This window comes from Heterodontus francisci, chromosome 20 (genome assembly GCF_036365525.1).
Source record: "Heterodontus francisci isolate sHetFra1 chromosome 20, sHetFra1.hap1, whole genome shotgun sequence".
In the NCBI taxonomy this organism is placed as follows: Eukaryota; Metazoa; Chordata; class Chondrichthyes; order Heterodontiformes; family Heterodontidae; genus Heterodontus; species Heterodontus francisci.
In genome coordinates this window covers 9,368,860-9,394,185 of record NC_090390.1, presented here as the reverse complement: position 1 = coordinate 9,394,185, position 25,326 = coordinate 9,368,860, and the positions used below count along the sequence as shown (strand labels likewise).

At 46.8% G+C, this 25,326-nt stretch overlaps 1 long non-coding RNA gene across 1 annotated transcript in view; it reads left to right on the top strand.

Annotated features, from left to right (window-relative positions):
• The window catches only part of LOC137380897 (uncharacterized), a 67,290-nt gene extending 43,305 nt beyond the window's left edge, over positions 1 to 23,985 (top strand). The window contains exon 3 of the long non-coding RNA XR_010977086.1: positions 23,648 to 23,985. This is a non-coding gene — a long non-coding RNA (uncharacterized lncRNA). The remainder of the gene's footprint in view (positions 1 to 23,647) is intronic.
• Positions 23,986 to 25,326: the final 1,341 nt, after the last annotated feature.

Below are 25,326 nucleotides of genomic sequence, written 5' to 3'. Positions count from 1 at the left end.
GTGATTGGTAAAAACGTTTCGTTCCTTTTTCATTTAACTAAGTTAAGCTTAAGATTAAAAATGGCAGGAGATCTCAGACCCGTGTCATGCTCCTCTTGCTCAATGTGGGAGCTCAGGGACATGGCTGATGTCCCTGACTGCTTCACGTGCAGGAAGTGTGTCCAACTGCAGCTCTTGTTAGACCGCATGACGGCTCTCGAGCTGCGGATGGACTCACTTTGGAGCATGCGCGATGCTGAGGAGGTCGTGGATAGCACGTTTAGTGAATTGGTCATACCGCAGATTAGGATTGCTGATGGAGAAAGGGAATGGGTGACCAAAAGGCAGAGAAAGAGCAGGAAGGCAGCGCAGGAGTCCCCTGCGGTCATCTCCCTCCAAAACAAGTATACCGTTTTGGATACTGTTGGGGGAGATGGCTCACCAGGGGAAGGCAGCAGTAGCCAGGTCCATGGCACCGTGGCTGGCTCTGCTGTTCAGAAGGGCGGGAAAAAGAGTGGAAGGGCTATAGTCGTAGGGGATTCGATTGTAAGGGGAGTAGATAGGCGGTTCTGTGGTCGAAAACGAGGCTCCCGAATGGTATGTTGCCTCCCAGGTGCACGGGTCAGGGATGTCTCAGATCGGCTGCAGAACATTCTAAAGGGGGAGGGTGAACAGCCAGTTGTCATTGTGCACATAGGCACTAATGATATAGGTAAAAAACGGGATGAGGTCCGACAAGCAGAGTTTAGGGAGTTAGGAGCCAAGTTAAAAAGTAGGACCTCAGAGGTAGTAATCTCAGGATTACTACCAGTGCCACGTGATAGTCAGAGTAAAAATGAAAGAATAGTCAGGATGAATGCGTGGCTTGAGAGATGGTGCAGGAAGGAGGGGTTCAGATTTTTGGGACATTGGGACCGGTTCTGGGGGAGGTGGGACTATTACAAATTGGACGGTCTACACCTGGGCAGGACTGGAACCAATGTCCTTGGAGGTGCTTTTGCTAACGCTGTTGGGGAGGGTTTAAACTAATGTGGCAGGGGGATGGGAACCAATTGAGGTCAGTTGACAGTAAGGAGGTAGTAACAAAAGCCTGTAAGGAACTAGATAATGAAGTCAGTGTGACTAAGGGGAAGAACAGGCAGGGAGCAGATGATGAATATAAAGGGACTGGTGGTCTGAGGTGCATTTGTTTTAATGCAAGAAGTGTAGTAGGTAAGGCAGATGAACTTAGGGCTTGGATTAGTACCTGGGAGTATGATGTTATTGCTATTACTGAGACTTGGTTGAGGGAAGGGCATGATTGGCAACTAAATATCCCAGGATATCGATGCTTCAGGCGGGATAGAGAGGGAGGTAAAAGGGGTGGAGGAGTTGCATTACTGGTCAAAGAGGATATCACAGCTGTGCTGAAGGAGGGCACTATGGAGGACTCGAGCAGTGAGGCAATATGGACAGAACTCAGAAATAGGAAGGGTGCGGTAACAATGTTGGGGCTGTACGACAGGCCTCCCAACAGCGAGCGTGAGATAGAGGTACAAATATGTAAACAGATTATGGAAAAATGTAGGAGCAACAGGGTGGTGGTGATAGGAGATTTTAATTTTCCCAACATTGACTGGGATTCACTTAGTGTTAGAGGTCCAGATGGAGCAGAATTTGTAAGGAGCATCCAGGAAGGTTTTCTAGAGCAGTATGTAAATAGTCCAACTCGGGAAGGGGCCATACTGGACCTGGTGTTGGGGAATGAGCCCGGCCAGGTTGTTGAAGTTTCAGTAGGGGACTACTTTGGGAATAGTGATCACAATTCCGTAAGCTTTAAAATACTCATGGACAAAGACGAGAGTGGTCCTAAAGGAAGAGTGCTAAATTGGGGGAAGGCCAACTATACCAAAATTCGGCAGGAGCTGGGAAATGTAGATTGGGAGCAGCTGTTTGAAGGTAAATCCACATGTGATATGTGGGAGGCTTTTAAAGAGAGGTTGATTAGCGTTCAGGAGAGACATGTTCCTGTGAAAATGAGGGATAGAAATGGCAAGATTAGGGAACCATGGATGACAGGTGAAATTGTGAGACTAGCTAAGAGGAAAAAGGAAGCATACATAAGGTGTAGGCGGCTGATGAAAGACGAAGCTTTGAAAGAATATCGGGAATGTAAGACCAATCTGAAACGAGGAATTAAGAGGGCTAAAAGGGGTCATGAAATATCTTTAGCAAACAGGGTTAAGGAAAATCCCAAAGCCTTTTATTCATATATAAGGAGAAAGAGGGTAACTAGAGAAAGGATTGGCCCACTAAAGGACAAAGGAGGAATGTTATGCTTGGACTCAGAGAAAATGGGTGAGATTCTAAACGAGTACTTTGCATCGGTATTCACCGAGGAGAGGGACATGACGGATGTTGAGGTTAGGAACAGATGTTTGATTACTCTAGGTCAAGTCGGCATAAGGAGGGAGGAAGTGTTGAGTATTCTAAAGGGCATTAAGGTGGACAAGTCCCCAGGTCCGGATGGGATCTATCCCAGGTTACTGAGGGAAGCGAGAGAGGAAATAGCTGGGGCCTTAACAGATATCTTTGCAGCATCCTTAAACACGGGTGAGGTCCCGGAGGACTGGAGAATTGCTAATGTTGTCCCCTTGTTTAAGAAGGGTAGCAGGGATAATCCAGGTAATTATAGACCGGTGAGCCTGACGTCAGTGGTAGGGAAGCTGCTGGAGAAGATACTGAGGGATAGGATCTATTCCCATTTGGAAGAAAATGGGCTCATCAGTGATAGGCAACATGGTTTTGTGCAGGGAAGGTCATGTCTTACCAACTTAATAGAATTCTTTGAGGAAGTGACAAAGTTGATTGATGAGGGAAGGGCTGTCGATGTCATATACATGGACTTCAGTAAGGCGTTTGATAAGGTTCCCCATGGCAGGCTGATGGAGAAAGTGAAGGCGCTTGGGGTCCAAGGTGTACTAGCTAGATGGATAAAGAACTGGCTGGGCAACAGGAGACAGAGAGTAGCAGTAGAGGGGAGTTTCTCAAAATGGAGACGTGTGACCAGTGGTGTTCCACAGGGATCCGTGCTGGGACCACTGTTGTTTGTGATATACATTAATGATTTGGAGGAAAGTATAGGTGGACTGATTAGCAAGTTTGCAGACGACACTAAGATTGGTGGAGTAGCAGATAGTGAAGGGGACTGTCAGAGAATACAGCAGAATATAGATAGATTAGAGAGTTGGGCAGAGAAATGGCAGATGGAGTTCAATCAGGGCAAATGCGAGGTGATGCATTTTGGAAGATCCAATTCAAGAGTGAACTATACAGTAAATGGAAAAATTCCTGGGGAAAATTGATGTCCAGAGAGATTTGGGTGTTCAGGTCCACTGTTCCCTGAAGGTAGCAACGCAGGTAAATAGAGTGGTCAAGAAGGCATACGGCATGCTTTCCTTCATCGGACGGGGCATTGAGTACAAGAGTTGGCAGGTCATGTTACAGTTGTATAGGACTTTGGTTTGGAATACTGCGTACAGTTCTGGTCGCCACATTATCAAAAGGATGTGGATGCTTTGGAGAGGGTGCAGAGGAGGTTCACCAGGATGTTGCCTGGTATGGAGGGCGCTAGCTATGAAGAGAGGTTGAGTAGATTAGGATTATTTTCATTAGAAAGACGGAGGTTGAGGGGGGACCTGATTGAGGTGTACAAAATCATGAGAGGTATAGACAGGGTGGACAGCAAGAGGCTTTTTCCCAGAGTGGGGGTTTCAATTACTAGAGGACACGAGTTCAAAGTGAAAGGGGAAATGTTTAGGGGGGATATGCGTGGAAAGTTCTTTACGCAGAGGGTGGTGGGCACCTGGAACGCGTTGCCAGCGGAGGTGGTAGACGCGGGCACGATGGAGTCTTTTAAGATGTATCTAGACAGATACATGAATGGGCAGGAAGAAAAGAGATACAGAACCTTAGAAAATAGGCGACATGTTTAGAGAGAGGATCTGGATCGGCGCAGGCTTGGAGGGCCGAAGGGCCTGTTCCTGTGCTGTAATTATCTTTGTTCTTTGTCTCCAGTTCTGACTTATTCCATGTGGATTCCAATGGAAGTTGCACCCTTCATGTTTTGAATCCACCCAGGATTATAGGTATCTCCAAGAAATACAACATTCCTTGGACTGCAGTCCTCGCCGCATCTGGAGATCCACACTCAGTGCCATGTGCCGCCATATGTACACACTGGACTTCTCCCTCCAGAAGCACCACCTCACCTTATCACAAAGCTGTTCTACTCTGCAGTTTCATTTCATTCTTCGTCTTACCCAATTCATTAACAAAAAAAAGTTTTCTCTTCGTTTCAGATGTTAAGGAACGCAAACTCCAGCAGTTGATGGGGACTAATGCCCCTCCAGATCCTTCTTCCCATTCACTTCCCTCTGACCCCACCCCTTCTGATCTGACCCCTTGCTGTGTATTCACTAAACCCCCTGACCTTCCCCTCTCTGACGCTGAACGTTCTGTACTCAGCAAAGGACTCAGTTCCATTCCCTTGCGCCCCACCACAATTAATTTCGCGCTCGGCATGACGTTGAGCTCTTCTTCCATCACCTTCGCTTCTGTGCTCACTTCTTTGACCAGGAGACCTCCCCCTGACCAGCAGACCCATTCACCCGCCTTCAGCATTCTCCCTCCACCTGGACCCCTTCCTCTGGTCTCTTACCCACTCTAGATCTGTTCATTGAAAACAGTCAGTGAGGCATTGGCCATCTCAATTTCTCTGCCCCCCTCACCCACTCTAACTTGTTCCTCTTTGAACTTGCTGCACTCCGTTCTCTCAGGTCCAACCCCAACATTGTCATCAAACCTGCAGTCAAGGGTGGTGCTGTTGTTATCTGGCGTACCGACCTCTACCTTGCAGATGCTCAGTGCCAATGCTTGGACACTTCTTACTTTCCCCTGGACCATGACCCCACCACTGAACATCAAGCCACTGTCTACAGGACTGTCACTGACCTCATCTTCTCTGGAGAGCTACCCTCTACAGCTTCCAACCTCATAGTCCCACAACCCCAGACAGCCCACTTCTACCGCCTTCCTAAAATTCACTAACAGGACTGTCCTGGCAGACCCATTGTTTCAGACTGTTCCTGCCCCACTGAACATATTTCTTCCAATATTGACTCTATCTTTTCTCTGCTAGTCCAGTCTCTTCCCACCTACATCCATGACTCTTTTGACCCCCGACATCATTTTGCCAATTTCCAGTTTCCTGGCCCCAATCTTCTATGACTATGGACGTCTAATCTCTCTACACCTCCATCCCCACCAGGACGGTTTGAGGGCTCTCGGCTTCTTCCTTGAACAGAAGCCCAACAAGTCCCCATCCACCACCATTTTCCTCCACCTGGCTGAGTTTGTTCTCACATTGAACAACTTTTCCTTCAACTCAACTCACTTCCTTCAAGTAAAAGGTGTTGCTGTGGGTGCCACATGTTTTTTTGTGGGATATGTCGAACATTCTTTGTTCCAGTATTACTCAGGCCCCGTCCTCCGACTCTTTTTCAGGTACATTGATGACTGTATCGGTGCCATTTCCTGCTTCCGCCCTGAACTGGAAAACTTTATCAACTTTGCTTCCAATTTCCACCCTTCTCTCACCTTTACATGGTGTATCTCCAGCAATTCCCTTCCCTTCCTCGACTTCTCTGTCTCCATCTCTGGGGATAGGCTGTCTACTAATATTCATTATAAGTCTACCGACTCCCAAAGCTACCTCGACTACCCTTCCCCACATCCAGCCTTCTGTAAGGACTCCATTCCATTCTTCCAGTTTCTCTGTCTCTGACACAATTGCTCTGATGATTCAACCTTCCACGACAGCACCTCTGATATGTCTTCCTTTTTCCTCAACGGAGGATTTCACCCTCTCCCCCGCTCCCCCCCCCCACTGTGGTTGACAGGGCCTCAACCGTGTCTGGTCCATTTCCCGCACCTCTACCCTCACCCCTTCCCCTCCCTCCCAGAACCACAACAGGGTCCCCCTTGTCCTCACTTTCCACCCCACCAGCCTCCATATCCAAAGGATCATCCTCCGCCATTTCCGCCATGTCCAGCATGATGCCACTACGAAATGTAACTTCCCCTCCCCTCCCCTGTCAGCATTCCAAAGGGACACCCTGGTCCACTCCTCCATTACCCCTAACACCTTGTCCACTTCCCACGGCACCTTCCCATGCAATCACCGGAGGTGTAATACCTGCCCATTTACCTCCTCTCTCCTTATTATCACAGGCCCCAAACACTCCTTTCAGGTGAAGTAGCGATTTACTTGTACTTCTTTCAATTTAGTATACTGTATTCGCTGCTCAATGTGGTCTGCTCTGCATTGGGGAGACCAAATATAGATTGGGTGACCGCTTTCAAAACACCTCCGTTCTGTCCGCAAGCATGACCCCAAGCTTCTGTTTGCATGCCGTTTCAACACCACGCCCCCCCCCCCCCCCCCCACCCACCCCGGCCGATCTCATGCCCCATATCTGGCCTGGGCTTGCTGCAGTGTTCCAGTGAACATCAATGCAAGCTCGAGGAACATCATCTCATTTACAGATTAGGCATGCTACAGCCTGCCGGGCTGAGCATTGAGTTCAATAATTTCAGAGCATGACGGGCCCCCCTTTTTATTTTTTATTTTTATTTTTTATTTGTTTATTTTATTATAGTTTGTTTCATCATTCATTTTTTACCATGTGCCTGCCCACTGTTTTTTTCATGTTTGTGCTTTGGACCAGGGCTGTTCTTTTTTCTATCAATTAACACCCTCTCTGCACCAACCCTTTGTCTGAGGAAGGGTCACTGATGCTGCCAGACCTGCAGAGTATTTCAGGCATTTCTTATTTTTATAAACAAAATCAGTTGTCCTCATACCGACCCCTGGGAAACACCTTCCTTCAGAACAATAAATAGCCATTCACCACTACTCTCTGCTTCCTGTCGCAAAAAAAACGTTGTATCCATGCTGCCAGTATCCCTTTTATTCTATGGATTTTAAATTTGCTGGCAAGACTATTATGTCACACCTTATCAACCGTCTTTCAGAAGACCATATACAGAATATCAACTGCATTCCCCTCATCTACTCTCTTTGTTACCTCATCAAAAACTGAAAAAAAAAACTCAGATCAATTTAGTTAAACAGAACTTATTTTTAAAAAACCCTTGCTGGTTTTCCTTAATTAATCTGCATTTGTCTAAATGACAGTTAACTTTGTCCCAAATTATCGTTTCCAATAGCTTTCCCACCACTGAGGTTAAAATGACTGGCCTGGAGTTGCTGACTTGATCCTTACACACGCTTTTGATGAAGTGTGTATCAATTGCAAGTCTCCAGTGCTCTGGCACAACCCGTGTATCTGGGGAGGATTGGAAGATTATGGCCAATGCCTCCACAATTTCCACCCTTACTTCCCTCAGTATCATTAGTTGATGATCCAGTCTTGGTGATTTAAAAATTTAAGTGCATTCAGCCTTTCTAATACCTCCTCTTTATCAATTGTCGCCCATGCAGTGTCTCAACTGCCTCTCTTTCACTATGATTTGGGCAACATCTTTTCCTTGGTGAGGGTAGAAGTAAAGTATAAATGTAGTACCTCAGCCATTCCCTCTACTTCCATACTAATTAAATACTCCATATATTCTGCAGCTCTCCATAATTCCTTGCGAGGGACTGTGTCAGTTAGAGGAGCTGCATCAGCTGGAGGGGATGTTTCAGTTGGGATATATCGATCAGTTGGAGATTTTGCATCAGTTAGAGGGGCTGTTGGAGTGACCTTATAGGTTGAAGGGACTGTATAAATTGGAGCTACTGTGTCTGTTGAAGGCATTCCATCAGTTGGAGGAGCAGTGTTGGTTGGAGGGGTTGTATCGGGTAGAGGTGCTGCACCTGTTGGAGGGATGTTGTCTATTGGAGGGTCTGTATCATTTGGAGGACAGTGTCGGTTGGAGGGGTTGTACCAGTTGGAGGGATGGTGTCTCTTGGAAGAGCTGTATCTGGTGGAGGGGTGGTGTTTATTGGAGGGGCTGTATCATTTGGAGGACAGTGTTGGTTGGAGGAGCTGCATTGCTTGAGGTGTTCTATTAGTTGCAAACGTTGTATTAATTTGAGGCGCTGTAGTACATTGAGATATTGCATCAGTTTGTGGTTTTTAATTACTTTCAGATGCTGCATCAATTGAATTCTGCAATGTGTATTACTTCAGTAATCACTTAACTGAATGTGCACTGTTAAAGAGGGTAATCACATTCCAAACTGCAGTAGAACAGAGACTCTAACATTTGGAATTTGGTAACTGAATGGTCACACTTGAATGAAGAACATCACAGAATCAATGTGAGATCTAGAGATGGGACTGATGGTGTTTGAAAGAAGAACCTCCTTGCTGAGAGAATATAGTTTCTAATTTTCATTTGTTAATTAGTGTGATCGGAATTGTTCAAATCTATCCATATTCGATCACAGCATGAACTGAACTCGATGGTAATCTGTTTGATCAAATTCAAGAAAACAATTTGAACAATGTTGCAACCCCAATCTCCCCATGGAGATCCCACAGGGTATAAACTAAAGAATCGGGGAATGTACAGACACAGAGTTTAATAGAAAGAGATTGCCTGCAGCACAAAGGGACAGATCACCACACAGAAAATAATGGAAACATTTTACAATATCAGGATAATATATTACCCGATTGTTGCCATCATTGGTGTTCCTGGTAAGTGACTATAACCATTGCAGTTGTGTAAATCTGTGTGTGAGCTGGTCTCTGTTTTTACTCGGTGACTGATAATGTTACATTGCTGATCTAGTGGTCACTGTTATATAGACACCTGATCAGTGATATCATTTCCTTCAGTTAAATGTCCTGAATTATCTATGCAGTTTTATTCCATTGTCTCAACTGAAAATAAACCTCAGAGTGTAACTCGCAGGCCATCTGAATTATCAAGTTATTACCTTTAGTGGAATATCATGATCTACTGAAACAGAGCACAGTGCAGACAACTCTGTGAGACAAGGTATTAGTGGGAGTATCTGTCAATGTAGCATTTTTTTATATAACAAGTAGTGTTTTTTAGGGAATCAAGGTCCCCAGTGTAAATAATCTCAAATTTTTGTGTAATTTAAGGGAGTAAATTAAGGCTAAGTCATGGCAGGGCCGCTCGGCAGCATGGAGTGCTGGGAAGTCAGGGCCACTTCCAGTGTCCAGGGCGCACACGTGCGCATGAAGTATCTCTCTCAAAATCCGCATTTCGGATCTGGAGCGTCTGGGGACACTGTGGAGCATCCGCATGGCTGAGATCATCTGCCCCTCCAACTGATACAGTACAGGAAGATGGTCACACCGCAGGTAAAGACTGTTCTGACCGCCAGTCAGAGTAGAAGAACTAGGCAGGTAATGCAGGAGTCCCCTGGGTCCATCTCCCTCTCCAACAGATTTTCACCTTTGAATAATGCTGGGGGAGATAGCTTCTCAGGGGAATGCAGCAAGAGACAAATCTGTGGCACCACGGGTGGCTCAGCTGCACAGGAGGGGAGGAAAAAGAGTGGGAGAGCTATAGGTGATACTATCGTAAGGGGTACAGATAGGCATTTCTGTGGCCGCAAACGTGACTCCAGGATGGTATATTGCCTTCCTGGTGCTAGGGTCAAGAATGTCACTGAGGACATTCTGAAGGGGGAGGGTGAACAGTCGGAGTTCGTTGTTCACATTGGTACCAACGACATAGGTAGAAAGAATGATGAGGTACTGCAACAAGAATTTAGGGAGCCAGGTAGCAGATTAAAAAGCAGGGCTTCAAAGTTTGTAATCTCTGGATTACTCCCAGTGCCACGTGCTAGTGAGTATAGGAATATGAGGTCAGATCAGATGAATGCGTAGCTGAAGAGATGGTGCAGGAGGGAGGGCTTTAGTTTCCTGGAACACTGGGTCTGTTTCTGGTGAAGGTGGGACCTGTACAGGTGGGAAAGGTTGCACCTGAATCAGAACGGGACTAATATCCTTGCAGGAAGGTTAGCTAGTGCTGTTGGAGGAGGGGGGAGGTTAAACTAAATTGGCAGGGGGATGGGATACAGAGTGGAGGTACAGAGGGTGTGATGCATAGCCAAACATAGAAGAGAAACTAAGTCAGTCTGGAAGGCAGAGCAAATATAAATCTGTTAAGGCACAAACGACTAATGCAAGGCTGGATTGAATCTATTTTAACGCAAGGAGTCTTACAAGTAAGGTAGATGAATTGAGGGCGTTGATTAACACATGGGAATATGACATTATTGCTATCACAGAGACATGGTTAAGGGACGGGCAGGACTGGCAGCTTAATATTCCAGGCTATAGAAGCTTCAGGTGTGACGGTGGCGGGGGTGGGGGGGATGGTGTAAAAGAGGAGATGGCATTGCACTATTGATCAAGGAGTCAATTACTGCAGCAAGGAGGAATGATATCGCAGAAGATTCCTCACATGAGGCCATATGGGTAGAACTTAAATAAAGGGCCATTACTTGGCTGGGAGTGTACTACAGGCATCCAAACAGTTTGGGAGAGATAGAGGAGCAGATATGTAGGCAAATAGAACATAGAACATAGAACAGTACAGCACAGTACAGGTCCTTTGACCCACGATGTTGTGCCGAACCTTTAACCTACTCTAAGATCAAACTAACTACCTACCCTTCATTCTACTATCATCTACTAAATCTCAGAGAGGTGTAAAAATAAGAGGGTAATAATAATAAGGTACTAATAATAGGGATTTCAACTTCCCCAATATTAAGTGGGATAGTCTTAATGCAAAAGGCTTAAAAGGGGCAGAATTCTTAAAATACATACAGGAGAGCTTTTTGAGCCAGCACGTAGAAAGTCCTGCAAGAGAAGAAGCAGTAATGGACCTAATCCTAAGGAATGAAGCTGGACAAGTGGTAGAAGTGTCAGTGGGGGAGCATTTCGGGAATAGTGACCAGAACTCTGTAAGAGTTAAGGTAGTTTGGAAAAGGTCAAAGAGGAACCGGAAATAAGGTATTGAATTGGGGGAAGGCCGCTTTCAATATGCTCTAGCCAAAGTGGACTGGGAGCAGCTACTTGTAGGAAATTCTACATCAGACCAGTGGGAGTCATTCAAAAAGGAAATTGTGAGGGTTCAGGGCCAACATGTTCCCGTAAAGCTGAAGGGTAGGATCAATATGTCCAGTGAACCCTGCATGTCAAGGGATCTAGAAGATTGGATAAAAAAAAGGGCTTATGGCAGATTTAGAGGGCTGAAAACAGCGGAGGCCCTAGAAGAGTATAGAAAGTGTAGGGGGGGAAGTACTTAAAAATTAATTAGGAGAGCGAAGAGGAGGCATGGGAAAACACTGACTGGCAAGATAAAGGGAAAGCCCAGGCATTTTATAAGCATATTAAAGGCAAGAGGATAACCAGGGAAAGAGTAGGGTCCATTAGGGACCAAAGTGGCAATCTCTGTGTGGATCCAGAGGACGTAGACGAGGTTTTAAATAATTACGTTTCATTTGTGTTCACTATCGAGAAGGACCATGTAGGTGTAGATAGCAAGGAGAGGGATTGTGATATACTTGAACATATTTGCATTGATAGGGAGGATGTATTAGTGGTTTTAGTGGGCTTAAAAGTGAATAATTCCCCAGGCCCAGGTGAGATGCATCCCAGGTTGCTATGTGAGGCAAGGGGAGGAGATAGCAGGGGCTCTGACACAAATTTTCAAATCCTCTCTGGCCACAGGAGATGTGCCAGAGGATTGGAGGACAGAAAATGTGGTATCATTATTCAAGAAGGGTAGCAGGAATAAACCCAAGTAATTACAGGCCAGTGAGTCTCACATCAGTGGTAGGGAAACTATTGGAAAAAATTCTGAGGGACAGGATTAATCTCCACTTGGAGAGGCAGGGATTAATCAGGGATAGTCAGCATGGCTTTGTCAGGGTGAGATCCTGTCTAACCAATTTGATTGAATTTTTCGAGGAGGTGACTAGGTATGTAGGTAAGGGTAAAGCAGTTGATGTAGTCTACAACATGGACTTCAGTAAGGCTTTTGATAAGGTCTTGCATGGGAGATTGTTCAAGAAGGTAAGAGCCCATGGGATCCAGGGCAATTAGGCAAATTGGATCCAAAATTGGCTTAGTGGCAGGAGGCAAAGGGTGATCCTCGAGAGTTGTTTTTTTCAATTGGAAGCCGCAGGGATCAGTGCTGGGACCCTTGCTGTTTCAGGTGCACATTAATAATTTAGACGTGAATCATAAGATCATAAGATCATAAGAACTAGGAGCAGGAGTAGGCCGTCCGGCCCCTCGAGCCTGCTCCGCCATTCAATAAGATCATGGCTGATCTTTTCGTGGACTCAGATTCACTTACCCGCGCTCCCACCATATCCCTTATAGGAGGTATGATCAGTAAGTTCACACAAGACACATAAATTGGTGATGTTGTAAATAATGAGGAGGATGGCCGTAGATTACAGACAATATAGATGGGTTGGTAAGATGAGCGGAGCAGTGGCAAATGGAATGTAATCCTGAGAAGTGTGAGGTGATGTATTTTGGGAGGATTAACAAGGCAAGGGAATATACAATGGGTGGTAGGACCTTAGCAAGTACAGAGGGTCAGACGGACGTTGGTGTACTTGTCCATAGATCACTGAAGGCAGTAGCACAGGTAGATAAGGTGGTTAGGAAGGCATATGGGATACATGCTTTTGTTAGCCGCGGCATAGAATATACGAGCAGGGAGGTTATGATGGAGCAGTATGAAGCACTAGTTAGGTCACAGCTGGAGTACTGTGTACAGTTCTGGTGGCCACAGTATAGGAAGGATGTGATTGCATTGGAGAGGGTGCAGAGGTGATGCACCAGGATGTTGACTGGGCTGGAGCATTTCAGCTATGAAGGGAGACTAGATAGGCTAGGGTTGTTTTCCTTAGAGCAGAGAAGGTTGAGGGGGGACCTGATTGAGGTATACAAAATTATGAGGGGCATAGATAGGGTAGATAGGAAGAAACGTTTTCTCTTAGTGGAGGTGTCAATAACCAGGGGGCATAGATTTAAGGTAAGGGGCAGGAGGCTTAGAGGGGATTTGAGGAAAGAATTTTCACCCAGAGGGTGGTTGGAATCTGGAATGCACTGCCTGAAGGGATGGTAGAGGCAGGAACCCTCACAACATTTAAGAGGTATCTAGATGAGCACTTGAAATGCCCTAGCATACAAGGCTTTGGGCCAAGTCCTGGAAACCGGGGTTAGAATAGACAGGTTTGATGGCCAGAGCGGGCAGCTGGGCCGATGGGCCTGTTTCTGTGCTGTATAACTCTACGGCTCTATTATTATGTACTGAGTGTGGGTCACTAATCAGAATGGAACATCTGCTTCCAGTGATCATACATTACTGGGAGCATCTGTCACTGTAGAATTCTATTGGGTGGGCTGGATTTTGTGTGGCCCCATGAGGTAGAATCAGAGGCGGTTGGAGGTGTCATGGTGTCTCATGACGGGTAGCAGGGGGCAGTGGGGTGGATGGCCCATCACCTCCCCGATGCCCAGTGATATTTCTGGGAGCTTGTTAGGACGCCTTGTAATACTAAGCATGCTTGCGGCTGGTAAGGACCCATCTCAGTGGACAATTCATGGCCTACAGTGGACCCCTACTGGAAATAATTTAGCCCCTTAGACCCTCCTCTCACTGGACTGCAAAACCACACACCAGCCGCGCTTCACCAAGGCCATCAGGACGTGCCACGGCAACTCCAACACAGCCACCACGACAGTCGGGTTCCAGTGCTATGACTGGGTCAGAGGGCTCTGCAGTACCAGCTGTGGCCACTGCTTCTAGTGGCGCTCCTAATACTGCGAGCTGCCGACCCTCGAATCGACTGGCAGCTCAGGAGGTGGGATCCCCATCTAAAAGGAACGGGAGCCCCCTCCTGAAATTTTGAATTGTAAAGATTGGAGGATTGCCCCATGGGGTGGGGCGCTAAAAGACAGATGTGGGGAACCCTCATCTTTCCGGCCCAGCGCCGGAAGCCCTGCGACCATTTAATAAGGATTCAATAAGTATTTAAGTATTTATTTATTTTAAATTAATTAATTAATTAGTGCTAGAAATGTCAGTTATAGGGGTGAAGTGCTTCACCTGTGAGATGTGGGAGGTCCGTGACGCTTCCAGCGTTCCGGACGACTAGATCTGCAGCAAGTGTACCCAGTTGCAGCTCCTCACAGACCGCATGGATCGGTTCGAGCGGCAACTGGATGCACTTAGGAGCATGCAGGCGGCAGAAAGCGTCATAGACAGGAGTTTAGAGAAGTGGTTACACCCAAGGTGCAGGCAGATAGATGGGTGACCGCTAGAAGGGGCAGGCAGTCAGTGCAGGAATCCCCTGTGGCTATCCCCCTCTCTAACAAGTATACCGTTTTGGATACTGTTGGGGGGGGAATGGCGTATCAGGGGAAAACAGCAGCAGCCAGAGCAGTGGCACCATGGCTGGCACTGTTGTTCAGCAGGGAGGGACAAAGCGCAGAAGAGCATTAGTTATAGGGGACTCTATAGTCAGGGGCACAGATAGGCGCTTCTGTGGATGTGAAAGAGACTCCAGGATGGTATGTTGCCTCCCTGGTGCCAGGGTCAAGGATGTCTCTGAACGGACAGGGGGCATTCTGAAGGGGGAGGGTGAACAGCCAGAGGTTGTGGTACACATTGGTACCAATGACATAGGCAGGAAGAGTGACGAGGTCCTGTTGGGGGAGTTTCGGGAGTCAGGTAGAAAGTTAAAAGACTAGGGTTGTAATCTCGGGATTACTCCCTGTGCCACGTGCCAGTGAGGCTAGAAATAGGAAGATAGTGCAGCTAAACACGTGGCTGAAGAGCTGGTGTAGAAGGGAGGGTTTCTGATATCTGGACCATCGGGATCTCTTCAGGGACAGATGGGACCTGTGCAAGAAGGACGGATTGCATCTAAACTGGAGGGGCACAAATATCCTGGCTGCGAGGTTTGCTAGCGTCACTCGGGAGGGTTTAAACTAGTGTGGCAGGGGGGTGGGAACAAGAGCAGTAGGACATCAAGTGAAATACATGATGGGGAACTAGTAAATAAGGCCAGTAAGGCTAAGAGGAAGAACAGGCAGGGAGATGTTGCGGAGCACAACGGGACTGGTGGTCTGAAGGGCATTTGTTTCAATGCGAGAAGTATAACAGGTAAGGCCGATGAACTTAGAGCTTGGATTAGCCTCTGGAGGAGAGGTTGGATAAACTCGGATTGTTTTCACTGGAACGACGGAGGTGGAGGGGCGACATGATAGAGGTTTACAAAGTTATGAGCGGCATGGACAGAGTGGATAGTCAGAAGCTTTTTCCCAGGGTGAAAGAGTCAGTTACTGGGGGACATAGGTTTAATGTGAGAGGGGCAAAGTTTAGAGAGGATGTGCGAGGCAAGTTCTTTACACAGAGCGTGGTGAGTACCTGGAACTTGCTGCCAGGGGAGGTGATAGAAGCAGATACCATAGCGACATTTAAGAGACATCTTGACAAATACATGAATAGGAAGGGAATAGAGGGTTATGGACCCTGGAATTGCAGAAGGTTTTAGTTTAGGCAGGCATCAAGATCGGCGCAGGCTTGGAGGGTCGAATGGCCTGTTCCTGTGCTGTACTGTTTTTTGTTCTTTGACCACTGTAAAATCCAGCCAACGCCATCTGATTAACCGGACTGTAAAATCTGATCCCAGTGACCATGTATTAGTGGGAGTATCTGCCACTGCACACTTGTACTGAGTGTGGGTCACTAAATGGATTGGAAGAGTTGACGCCAGTGACCATGTATTAATTGGAGAATCTGTCATTGTAGGATTGTACTGATTGTTCATTACTAACTGGAGTGGACCGCCTGATCCTAGTGACCATGTATTACTGGAGGTATGTGTCACTGTAGGACTTTGAGTGTGGATCACTAAACGGAGTGGAACACCTGATACCAGTGACCATGTATCACTGGGAGTATCTGTAACTGCTGGATTGCACGGATTGTTCATCACTAACTGGAGTGGAACACCTGATCACAGTGAGCATGTATTGATGGGAGTATCTGTCACTGTTGGATTGCACTGATTGTTGGTCACTGACCGGAGTGGAACACCTGATCACAGTGAGCATGCATTGATGGGAGTATCTATAACTGTCAGATTGTACTGATTGTTGGTCACTGACCGGAGTGGAACACCTGATCTCAGTGAGCATGTATTGATGGGAGTATCTGTCACTGTTGGATTGCACTGATTGTTGGTCACTGATCGGAGTGGAACACCTGATCACAGTGAGCATGTATTGATGGGAGTATCTGTCACTGTTGGATTGCACTGATTGTTGGTCACTGACCGGAGTGGAACACCTGATCACAGTGAGCATGCATTGATGGGAGTATCTGTAACTGTCGGATTGTACTGATTGTTGGTCACTGACCGGAGTGGAACACCTTATCCCAGTGACCATCTGTTACTGGAAGTATCTGTCACTGTAGAATTGTACTGAGTGTGTGTGCCTAGAAATAGTGGAACAAACTGAGCCCTACTGGCTGTGCATTATTGGGATAATCTGCCATTCTAGAACTGTACTAAGCGTGGGTCACTAACTAGGTTTGGAGACCTGCTGCTAGTGGTCTTGTATTACTATGAGTTCCAGTTGCTGTAGACTTACACTGAGTGAGTGCAGATTGGGTGATTTCTTTCCTGGACTCCTCCTATCAGTCTGTAATCTTGACCTCGAGCTTCTGTTAACTTGTCTCTTTAATTCTTTTTGTCAATGGCTCACCTGAACCCTCGATCCTGGGCCCCTGAATCTCAATGAAGAACAGCATCATGTTTTTCAATTAGGCGTTTTACTGCCTGTCGGACTCAACACTGATGTTAAAATGTTTAGATTATAACTATCGTTTGCATCATCTCGGACGGCCTGTGAAGGCGACACCAAAATCACTGATGGTGGAGTGGGTGTGGGCTGGAACTTGAGATGGGGATCCCCTACTCATACATAGCTGGTAGGTTGGTCCACAACTCTCGGATCTACCCACCATATTTGGTCAAATTACCGGGCCATTGGAACGTTCTCTTTTCCAGATTTTCCATGTTTCCTTCTCCCTCTGTTTTTCTGTTGTAACCATTTACACCTCCTCTGGACCGATCTTCTATTTCTTTAATTGTCCCATTCGTCTTACACCATCATCCCTTTTGTCATTGAATCACCCTCCATCCGATCACAGACCTTCCCCTTTGTTCTTTCCTCCCCCTATAGGCCACTATTCGCAGTTTCTCTCAATGAATTAAACCCCTTAAACTCTAATATCTTCCAATTCTGATGGAAGGTTATGGACCCAAACTTTAACTTTCTTTCTCTCTCTACAGAGCTGCCTGAACTGCTCACCGTTTTAACATTCCCCGATTGCGAACAGATTTACAACAGTTTCATTATTTTGCTTTTGTTCCAATTCTTAGGCCTGGATATTAGCGGGGTGGGGGGGGGTGGATTACAGAGGCAGGGCTGAATTTTACCGGCGCCTCGACGCCGTGCTTCACGGAGCGGGGGCTGGTAAAATGCTGCGCGGAGAGGCCCAACTCTACCTGTGATGTCGAGAAGGGCCTGTCACATATTACCGGAGGCTGGGACACCCATATTAAAATGAACTTTAATGACCAATGTTGTTCCTTTGGTTAAGAAGGGTGGCAAGGATAATCCAGGAAATTATAGGCCGGTGAACCTTACATCAGTGGTAGGGAAATTATTAGAGAGGATTATTCGGGACAAGATTTACTCCCATTTGGAAACAAACAAACTTATTAGCGAGAGACAGCATGGTTTTGTGAAGGGGAGGTCGTGTCTTACTAATTTGATTGAGTTTTTTGAGGAAGTGACGAAGATGATTGATGAAGGAAGGGCAGTGGATGTTATCTATATGGACTTTAGTAAAGCCTTTGATAAGGTCTTGCATGGCAGACTGGTACAAAAGGTGAAGTCACACGGGATCAGAGGTGAGCTGGCAAGATGGATACAGAACTGGCTCCCTCATAAAAGACAGAGGGTATCAGTGGATGGGTGTTTTTCTGAATGGAGGGATGTGACTAGTGGTGTTCCGCAGGGATCAGTGCTGGGATGTTTGCTGTTTGTAGTATATATAAATGATTTGGAGGAAAATGTAGCTGGTCTGATGAGTAAGTTTGCAGATGACACAAAGGTTGGTGGAGTTGCGGATAATGATGAGGATTGTCAGAGGATACAGCAGGATATAGATCGGTTGGAGACTTGGGCGGAGAAATGGCAGATGGAGTTTAATCCGGACAAATGTGAGGTAATGCATTTTGGAAGGTCTAATGCAGGTGGGAGGTATACAGTAAATGGCAGAACCCTTAGGAGTATTGACAGGCAGAGAGATCTGGGCGTACAGGTCCACAGGTCAATGAAAGTGGCAATGCAGGTAGATAACGTAGTTAAGAAGGCATACGGCATGCTTGCCTTCATCGGTCGGGGCGTAGAGTATAAAAATTGGCAAGTCATGTTGCAGCTGTACAGAACCTTAGTTAGGCCACACTTAGAATATTGTGTGCAATTCTGGTCACCACACTACCAGAAGGACGTGGAGGCTTTGGAGAGGGTACAGAGGAGGTTTACCAGGATGTTGCCTGGTCTGGAGGGCATTAGCTATGTGGAGAGGTTGGAAAAACTCGGATTGTTTTCACTGGAACGACGGAGGTGGAGGGGCGACATGATAGAGGTTTACAAAGTTATGAGCGGCATGGACAGAGTGGATAGTCAGAAGTTTTTTCCCAGGGTGGAAGAGTCAGTTACGAGGGGACATAGATTTAAGGTGCAAGGGGCAAAGTTTGGAGGGGATGTGCGAGGCAAGTTTTTTACACAGTGGGTGGTGAGTGCCTGGAACATGCTGCTAGAGGAGGTGGTGGAAACAGATACGATAGCGATGTTTAAGAGACATCTTGACAAATACATGAATAGGAAGAGAATAGAGGGATATAGGCCCCAGAAGTGCAGAAGGTGTTAGTTTAGGCAGGCATCAAGATCCGCGCTGGCTTGGAGGGTCGAATGGCCTGTTCCTGTACTGTTCTTTGTTCTTTGTTCTTTGACTTTCAAATTAACTTACCTGCAGACGGCGGCCTTCTCACTTGGATATTGCAGCCGCCGTTCGGGCTCTGCGTGCCCTCAAAACTCCCCACGGAGTTACAGGTGAGAACCTGATGGGGAGGGGGAGCAACAGAATTTTCAGGGCGTGAGGGGTGGAGGAACAGGGAAATCAACTTTAATTGGGTGTGGGGACGGTGGGAAGGATTTGAAGGGCAAAAGATTGAAGGTTGGGAGGAATGGTTGGGGTTCTTGTACAATCAATAGATGGTGATTTCAGGCAATGAAATGTTGCTGAGCACAGTGGGACTGGTGGTCTGAAGTGCATTTGTTTCAATGCGAGAAGTATAACCGGTAAGGCAGATGAATTTAGAGCTTGGATTAGTACTTGGTAATATGATGTTGTTGCTATTACAGAGACTTGGTTGAGGGAAGGGCAGGATTTTCAGCTAAATGTTTCAGGCTTTAAAAGCTTCAGGCGGGATAGAGGGGGATGTAAAAGCGGTGGGGGAGTTGCATTACAGGTTAAGGAGAATATTACAGCTGTATTGCGGGGGGACACCTCAGAGGGGTCATGCAGCAAGGCAATATGGGTGGAGCTCAGGAATAGGAAGGGTGCAGTCACGATGTTGGGGGTTTACGACAGGCCTCCCAACAACCAGCGGGAGGTAGAGGAGCAGATATGTAGACAGATTTTGGAAAGATTTTAAGGTAACAGGGTTGTGGTGGTGGGTGATTTTAACTTCCCCAATATTGACTGGGACTCACAGTGCTAGGGGCTTGGATGGGGCAGAATTTGTGAGGAGCATCCAGGAGGGCTTCTTGAAACAGTATGTAGATAGTCGAACAAGGGATGGGGCCATTCTGGACCTGGTATTGGGGAATGAGCCCAGCCAGGAGGTCAAAGTTTCAGTGGGGGTGCATTTCGGGAGCAGTGACTATAATTCCATAAGTTTGAAGGTACTTGTGGATAAGGATAAGAGTAGTCCTTGGGTGAAGGTGCTAAATTGGGGGAAGGCTAATTATAACAATATTAGGCAGGAACTGAAGAATTTAGATTGGGGGCGGCTGTTTGAGGGTAAATCAACATCTGACATGTGGGAGTCTTTCAAACGTAAGCTGATTAGAATCCAGGACCAGCATGTTCCTGTGAGGAAGAAAGACAAGTTTGGCAAGTTTCGGGAAGCTTGGATAACGAGGGATATTGTGAGCCTAGTCAAAAAGAAAAAGGAAGCATTTGTAAGGGCTGGAAGGCTAGGAACAGACGACGCACTTGAGGGATATAAAGACAGTAGGAAGGAACATAAGCAAGGAGTCAGGAGGGCTAAAAGTGGCCATGAAAAGTCATTGGCAAACAGGATTAAGGAAAATCCCAAGGCTTTTTAAACATATATAAAGAGCAAAGGGTTGGCCCACTCAAGGACAGAGAAGGGAATCTATGTGTGGAGCCAGTGGAAATGGGCGAGGTGCTAAATGAGTACTTTGCATCAGTATTCACCAAAGAGAAGGACTTGGTGGATGATGCGCCTAGGAAAGGGAGTGCAGATAGTCTCAGTCATCTCATTATCAAAAAGGAGGAGGTGTTGGGTGTCTTGCAAAGCATTAAGGTAGATAAGTCCCCAGGGCCTGATGGGATCTACCCCAGAATACTGAGGGAGGCAAGGGAAGAAATTGCTGGGGCCTTGACAGAAATCTTTGCATCCTCATTGGCTACAGGTGAGGTCCCAGAGGACTGGAGAATAGCCAATGTTTTTCTTTTGTTTAAGAAGGGTGGCAAGGATAATCCAGGAAATTATAGGCCGGTGAGCCTTACGTCAGTGGTAGGGAAACTATTGGAGAGGATTATTCGGGACAAGATTTCCTCCCATTTGGAAACAAATGAACCTATTAGCGAGAGACAGCATGGTTTTGTGAAGGGGAGGTCGTGTCTTACTAATTTGATTGAGTTTTTTGAGGAAGTGACGAAGATGATTGATGAAGGAAGGGCAGTGGATGTTATCGATATGGACTTTACTAAAACCTTTGACAAGGTCCCGCATGGCAGACTGGTACAAAAATCACACGGGATCAGAGGTGAGCTGGCAAGATGGATACAGAACTGGCTCGGTCATAGAAGGCAGTGGGTATCAGTGGATGGGTGTTTTTCTGAATGGAGGGATGTGACTAGTGGTGTTCCGAAGGGATCAGTGCTGGGACCTTTGCTGTTTGTAGTATAGATAAATTATTTGGAAGAAAATGTAGCTGGTCTGATTAGTAAGTTTGCGGATGACACAAAGGTTGGTTGAGTTGTGGATAATGATGAGGATTGTCAGATGATACAGCAGGATTATAGATCAGTTGGAGACTTGGGCTGAGAAATGGCAGATGGAGTTTAATCCGGACAAATGTGAGGTAATGCATTTTGGAAGGTCAAATGCAGGTGGGAAATATACAGTAAATGGCAGAACCCTTAGGAGTATTGACAGGCAGAGAGTTCTGGGCGTACAGGTCCACAGGTCAATGAAAGTGGCCACGCAGGTGGATAATATAGTCAAGAAGGCATATGGCATGCTTGCCTTCATCGGTCGGGGCGTAGAGTATAAAAATTGGCAAGTCATGTTGCAGCTGTACAGAACCTTAGTTAGGCCACACTTAGAATATTGCATACAATTCTGGTCGCCACACTACCAGAAGGACATGGAGGCTTTGGAGAGGGTACAGAAGAATTTTACCAGTATGTTGCCTGGTCTGGAGGCCATTAGCTATGAGGAGCGGCTGGAAAAACTCGGATTGTTTTCATGGAACGACAGAGGTGGAGGGGCAACATGATAGATGTTTACAAAGTTATGAGTGGCATGGACAGAGTGGATAGTCAGAAGCTTTTTCCCAGGGTGGAAGAGTCAGTTACTAGGGGACATAGGTTTAAGTTGCGAGGGGAAAAGTTTGGAGGGGATGAGCGAGGCACGTTTTTTACACAGAGGGTGGTGAGTGCCTGGAACGTGCTGCTAGAGGAGGTGGTGGAAGCAGGTACGATAGTGACGTTTAAGAGACATCTTGACAAATACATGAATAGGAAGGGAATAGAGGGATATGGGCCCCGGAAGTGCAGAAGGTGTTAGTTTAGGCAGGCATCAAGATGGCGCAGGCTTGGAGGGCCGAATGGCCTGTTCCTGTGCTGTACTGTTCTTTGTTCTTTGAAAATGACCATGGGGTTGGGGAGGGGTGTGGGGAAGGGCCTCCATCACTTATTTTTATGTTTAATAACACTCCACTACATTTTGCCTTTAAACATTTAAATTATTTGTGAAGGCTTAAAGCCCTTTAAAAATGGCGACGGGCGGCTGCCGGTAGCACTGGATGCCAGTACCGGGGATGCGGCGGCTGCCCGCACATGTCATCGGGGGCGGTCACCTTGCTCCCACTATTCAAATGAACCCCCGTGCGAAATATCACGGGGGCTCTTCGGCGTCGGCTGAATGCAGGCACCCCGCTGAGTTGAAAGTGCTCAGCCGCGGAGCATGGCGCCCCAATAAAATTCAGCCCGCAGTGTCTGGAAAACCAGGTTTCTCCCGGTATGCTGTAAGGTTTGAAAACCACAGCGTGCACCTTTCGTCCTTGACAGTTACTCACCCTGAAGTCAGTCTGATGGAGAGTTTGGCTTCCGGTCAGACGGGGAGTACTCCAGTGCAGGTTGAATGAGCAGTGAGGTCACATTCCTGACACCGAGCGTGTCCGACTCTGTGCGGGATGATCCCAACACATTGGTGAGTCTCCGGAGGGGCAGAGCCATCTAATCTTTGTATGAGGTGATCCGATCTCAGGGAGAGTGTTGAATCCGGGTATGGGAGGGAGTGGGTCTCGGTTATGAGGATTGGAATGGTCCAGACCTGGCGAGAGTATCCTATGAGGGTGGGGGAGATATGTGTTGGATGCTGGGATAGGGGTGATGGTCTGATCTCGGTTGAGGTCAGTGGTGTCCGATATTGGGATGGATTTGGTCTGATACTGGGGCATTGTCTGATCCGGCTGGGGAAGCATTGGGTGTCTGATCCCAGGATTGTGTGACCCGATCTGGTGAGATTCTGATCCCGAGCATTGCGGCTCTTTACATGAGGGTGCCTGATAGTCTAACAGATGGGAAGCTTTGGGAGTCATCGGAAAGCATTCCTACTCTTTCCGACCCAAAAACAGTGCTGCAAAGACACTTCTAGCTTCTCGCTGAAGCTGTCTTCTTCCCCTCAGCTGCTGCTTTCCAGATGCCTGGGGAAACCAGGCTGGTCACAGTGAAACATGGAAACAAGTTTAAATCAGAGACATACAACCTCAGTAAAATGTTTAAATTGCCAACCTTCCTGGGAACTGTTACTTGTCCATCGTCAATCCACTACGTTAAACACGGAAGTTGGTAAGTTATGGTCAGCGTTGAGATCTTCAAAAAATTGATTTCTGAGCTGACCCAAACTCATGCATTTTTGGTGTTAAAATCCTGTCTGGGTCAGACACGGTGAATTCCAGTCTCTTTTCCCTTCTCTCTTTTACAGTTAATTTACTGGCAATTGTGATCCTGTCCCGGGGAAAGTGCGGACTCTCCACCGGCACCACTCGCTACCTGGTGGCCATGGCCACAGCGGATCTACTTCTCGTTCTCATCAATGTCATACTGTATCGGATCAATATGTATTATTTCCAGGGATCTTTCCTGAACATCAGTCGAGTCCATAAGGGACTGAGGGGTCAAAGCAAGGGGGAGAATCACAGTGACCCAGAGATGGAGAGTGGAAGGAAGTCTATGATTTTACTCTTTGCCGTTCTGCCAACTTCATACTTCTGTGGTTGACATATGTCATATGTTTCTTACATTATACCATTACAGGAATAAATCCCAATAACAATAATTCAACATATTTATTTTTACAAGTTGGATTTATGCTGATGAATTTAAGTTGCTGCACAAACACATTTCTTTATGGGGTGACTCAGTCCAAGTTCAGAGAAAAGTTCAAGAGTGCAGCGAAATATCTACTTGCATCAATTATTCAATTAATTAATAAACAAAATAACTAAGAGCAGCCCAGAGGCAGGTGCTAGTGTTTCCATTCCATGAATGTAATATTTATCCTCATATGGCCAGGAATGTCACCAGGAATTGCTCGTGATATGAAAATACGCAGAGTGGCAGGGAGGGCGCCGCAGCCACTATTCTTCGGATACAGTACTATTTATGACAAAGATCCAGCTGGTAAGGCGCATGATGTAACTGCTGGAGGACCAGAAGGAAAGGACTTGGACGAGTAGTCACATTGCAAAGATCAAACGGGTAAGGGAAAAGACATGATGACCAGAAGACTGGAAGGAAAAGGCCTGAAGGAGTAAAAAAAAACCTCTCCAGAACTGTGAACAACGGGCAACAGAAGACAGAGTTGGAGCGCCAGAAGTACACTGCCAACATGTAAAATACGCGGGAAGGAGCAGTGGACCAAAGGCTAAAGGCAACCTTCGGAGGATCTGATGTAGGTGGGGGAGGAGGAAGATCAGAGCGCGCCCTGCAGGAAAGGAGGGCAGCAGCAGCCAGTCTCACGTACATCTCAGCAGGTCTGGCAGCATCTGTGGAAAGAGAAGCAGAGTTAACGTTTCGGGTCAGTGACCCTTCTTCTTCTTCCGAAGAAGGGTCACTGATCCGAAACGTTAACTCTGCTTCTCTTTCCACAGATGCTGCCAGACCTGCTGAGTGATTCCAGCATTTCTTGTTTTTGTTTCAGATTTCCAGCATCCGCAGTATTTTGCTTTTAATTTACTCACGTACATCTCCACTGGATCGATTCTCAGATCCTCACATCTGTTCAGAGAAAAAAAATGGATCATACAGAAGCAAAATGCTGCAGCTACTAGAAATCTCAATTCAATGGAGTTTACTTTTGTAATTTTTGCGAACACTTTATCGTGCCCGTCTCCTTCCACGCCCTCGTACACCCTCACACCCTGGTCCGATTGCTGTTGTCTCTCTATCTCTCTTCCAAGTGATAGGGTGGGGGATGGGGAAATTCGCATCATGAGAAGCCTAGCCAAAGGGCTTGGGGAGGGAAACAGGACACTGCAAGATGGAGTAGGGCCGGGCTTGGCATCGGAGCCGACAGCTCCGGCATCTCAGCTTGGTGAATGCTCAGATGGACGGGGTCGAGACCCTTACTGCTACTCATATTAACTGATATTGTTAACGGTT